Raw genomic sequence first — 4139 nt, 5'->3', positions numbered from 1 at the left:
CTGAAAAGACTTAGAAATAACCGGGACCATATCACCCATTCCTCTTCCCACCCCTCAAATTTTTAAATAACAAAGTTGTGGGGGGCTAGTGAAGAGAGGCTGGACTCCCGCTCCCCCCCCCCCTTCCTTCCCTGTTTTAAGTACAATGCAGCTGACCCCCACTGTTTACTCCCTCTCCACCCACTCGCAGCCTCCAGTTGATACCCCGGAGATCCTACTTGCCCATATCTTCCAAACTCCAGCCTTTAATGGCAGTCTCTTATCTATTCCCAGCACTTCTAGCATCGCTTTGAGTTTTGACCCTCTGTGTCCTAAGAGGATTACACTCTACAGTAAGCAGGTTGGAGTTTGGTCATGAGTACAAAAACAGAGGGGTCCTTAAATAGAAAGTTCTGTAGAGAAGGGAACATGGTTTTATGTTAAAACCTTGGTAGTGCTCTTACTAATAACTATTGCTATTAATGTAAAATGTGTAAAGATCCTAAGTCACAAGCAAAGTAAAAATGATAATGTGCATATTACAAACCAGTTGGCAAACAACCTGCTGATTAAAAAAAGAAATGGTACCTTGTGTGCTGAAACATTACTTTTAAAGGGGACACAGTATAAAAGTTTTCATAAACATTATTTGTAATAACTGTCTGTTTCTATTTAGTTTTATTAGCATAAAAAGCTAATAGAAAAGGAATCCACTTGACAAATAAAATATTTTTATTGGGACACTGCTGTGATAGAAATGTTGGTTGTGTTATACTTCTCTTCAGATGTAGCCCACAGCTTTATTTTTCAATCCCTTTGGATTTTCCAAGGTTGCTTTTCAGTTTAAAGCAGGATGGACTGTAGTAGACTCATTCCTTTGTGTATTTTCTTCCTTTTAATAATGATTATAGCATGTGTTTTAAAGTTCGGGTTCCTGACCCATGACAAACAGACCACGTTTTTGGGTTGTTTTTTTTTCCAAGATACATTAACATGCGTGTTGGAATGTACATTGGGCCTCTGAATCAAAAAGAAAACTGAGAGCATTTGCAGATCTTATGCTTACATGTGGACTTAGCTCTTGTGAGATTCAGGCATCAAACAAAGCTTTGGAAAGTCACCGAATTGCTCCTCGGCATACACTACTATTCTGTTCACGTATGGAATACGAGAAGCCATTTTCGTTAAACTACAACAGCAGATAACCAAGTGTGTGCTGTAGTCCCTGAGCATCAACAAATCAAAGGTACAAAATAAATAAAAGAGAACATCAAACAGCACGCGACTGCCTTAAACTCCCTTCCTTCCGCATTGTCTCCTCCACATGCTAAGTTAAATTTCAACAAATGTATCCATTCATTAAACGTTTTTTTTCTCCACTCCAAACATTTGGTTGGCTGGAAGGGAGAAGATGAGATGAATGTTTAAAGGAAGTGACAAATAGACAAATAGTGACCCAGCAGTACACCAAGCTGAGACTTTTTCACACTGCAACACAAATATAGGCTAAGGACCAGGTTTAAAAGTAGGGCAAAAACAAAGAGAGCTTGCAGGTTAGTTTACGGATATACATTTAGTGCTTCTTGTGTCCAAGGATTTAATTTTTATAAACTTTGCTAAAAATTTGTGCAAAAAGAGTTATGAAACTTTTTAATCAACATGACTCACGTACATTCTTTTACTGAGACACCAGAAGGATGGTTGTCTGGTTGCTGCTAAAAGAATTTATTTGTGTTTGAGGCACTGTCAGCAGTCTTGGGCTAGCCAGAGAACAGTCTCAGGCTGGATTCTGGTTGTTCTCTCATAAACTTCTTGATTAATGACAAAAAAAACAAAACAGAAAAGAGCTCTGCTTACCTTCGCAGCTCACAAAATAAAGACAACAAAATAACTCACAATTCAGCAATATTAGCCTTCCCTAGGCTTCCTTCTCTCCCTGAGTCTAGTTTCTTATCCCCTTCTAAGGAGGAGAAGTCCCTTAGAACAGAAATCCCTTCCTGTCTGGGTCTTAAGCTGAACCATGCTAAACACCTGGTCCTGGGCTTTTAAAGAGTGTCTAACATACACTCCTTTACATATCCTCCCCCCTCAGCTTGACCTTATCAGGTCAAGTGTCTGCCAAAATCCAAGCTAACTCCCAGGAAAATAAGTCATCCTTCCTATATTTCTTCCTACTCTAAACTGGGACTGACCATTTCTCAATGCTACAGAGGATAGGATCGGTGTTGGGTTCTCTAGGCCAGCGCTTCTCAACCGGTGTGTCGCAACACACCAGTGTGTTGCCAAACACCGGCAGGTGTGTCTCGTTTCCCAGTGTCCCACTGCCCCGTTGTACTTTCCTTCTCCCTTTTTCCAGCCCCCGCGGGCCAATTGAAAGCCTCCTTTCTTCCTACCCCCACTGCCCAATGGGAAGCCTCCTTCATTCTGCCTTCCCCCGCTCAGGCCAATCGGAAGCCTCCTCCCTTCTACCTGCCAGTGGGAGTAGGAAGAAGGGAGGAAGCCTTTGATTGGCCGGTGAGGCAGGCATGGCATAGCCCGGGAGTGGGGTGGGAGGAATGGCAGTGTAGAACCCCGACGAAGCAAGGCTGCTACGGGAGCCCATCCCTGTAGCGGTGAAGGAGAAAACCTGACCCCGATGGTGCAAGGCCGCTACAGAAGCCCATCCCCGTAGCGGTGAAGAGAAAACCCGACCCCGACAGTACAAGGCCGCTACGGGAGCCCATCCCCGTAACGGTGAAGGAGAAAACCCGACCCCGATGGTGCAAGGCCGCTACAGAAGCCCATTCCCATGGCGATGAAGAGAAAACCCGACCCCGACGGTACAAGGCCTCTACGGGAGCCCATCCCCGTAGCAGTGAAGGAGAAAATCCGACCCCGACGGTACAAGGCCGCTACGGGAGCACATCCCCCTAGCGGCGAAGAGGAAACCCGACCCCCGACTGAGGCGCCCATCCCTGTGGCGCCGAAAAAAAGAAGGCCCGCCGGATTAAAGCTGCGGTGGAACTGGAGCCCATCCCTGCAGTGAAGGAAGAAGTTGTTTTTCGAGAGAGCTGGTGTGTCTGTGTGAATGGATGCATGGGTAAGAGCTTATGTCTGTGGGTGTGAATGGATGCATGGGTGACACTGAGAGCTTGTGTCTGTGGGTGTGATGGATGCAAGGGTGAGAGCTTGTGTCTGTGGGTGTGAATGGATGAGAGCTTGTGTGTGTGGGTGTGAATGGAAGCCTGGATGAGAGCTGGTGTGAATGGGTGCTTGGATGAGAGATTGTGGGTGTGAATGGAAACCTGGGTGAGAGATTGTGTCTGTAGTTGTGAATGGAAGCCTGGGTGAGAGCTTGTGGGTAGGAATGGGTGATTGGGTGAGAGCTTGTGTGTGTGCGTGTGTATGGGTGCATGGGTGAGAGCTTGTGTCTGTGGATGTGAATGGATGAGAGCTTGGGTGGGTGTGAATGGAAGCCTGGATGAGAGCTGATGTGAATGGGTGCTTGGATGAGAGCTTGTGTCTGTAGGTGTGCATGGAAGCCTGGGTGAGAGCTTGTGTCTGTAGGTGTGAATGGAAGCCTGGGGGAGAGCTTGTGTGTGTGGGTGTGAATGGGTGCTTGGGTGAGAGCTGGTGTGAATGGGTGTGAGAGCTTTTGTGTGTGATTGAGAACTTGTATATAAGAGAGCATGAGTGTGATTGAGAGACCGAGACTGGTCATGGGGTCTAATTGGGGGTATGTATGTTGTGAGTGACTGGTTGTGGGTGCTAAGGAAGAAGATTGAGGACAGAGCTTCAGCAGCCCTTGCTGCTTCAGGTGAGTGCTATTGGCCTAGAAGGGAAAGGAGTAGGAGAGTTGCTGTAGAGGGTAAGTAAAGGTGGCTTTTTAAATTTATTTTTATTGATTGACTGCCATTTTAATTATTGGGTATTATGCGATGTCTGCTGTTTTGAAATATTTTATTGATATTTGGACATGTTTTAATAATTTTTATGAGTGTTTAATTGAATATTATTCTGTTCAGCATCTGTTTTGTAACATTTTTGGTATAACTTTACAGTTATTTCTGTGTGGGGCTCTGTAGCAGCTTGGCTTATTCTGTTTTCCCAATAGGAAATGTATTAGTGTTTAGGGCCTGGTTTAATAGTTGTATTTCTTAGATAGGATTGTTACTGTTGCA

The sequence above is a fragment of the Rhinatrema bivittatum genome, chromosome 1 (genome assembly GCF_901001135.1).
Source record: "Rhinatrema bivittatum chromosome 1, aRhiBiv1.1, whole genome shotgun sequence".
Taxonomy (NCBI): Eukaryota; Metazoa; Chordata; class Amphibia; order Gymnophiona; family Rhinatrematidae; genus Rhinatrema; species Rhinatrema bivittatum.
This window is presented reverse-complemented; position numbering follows the sequence as displayed.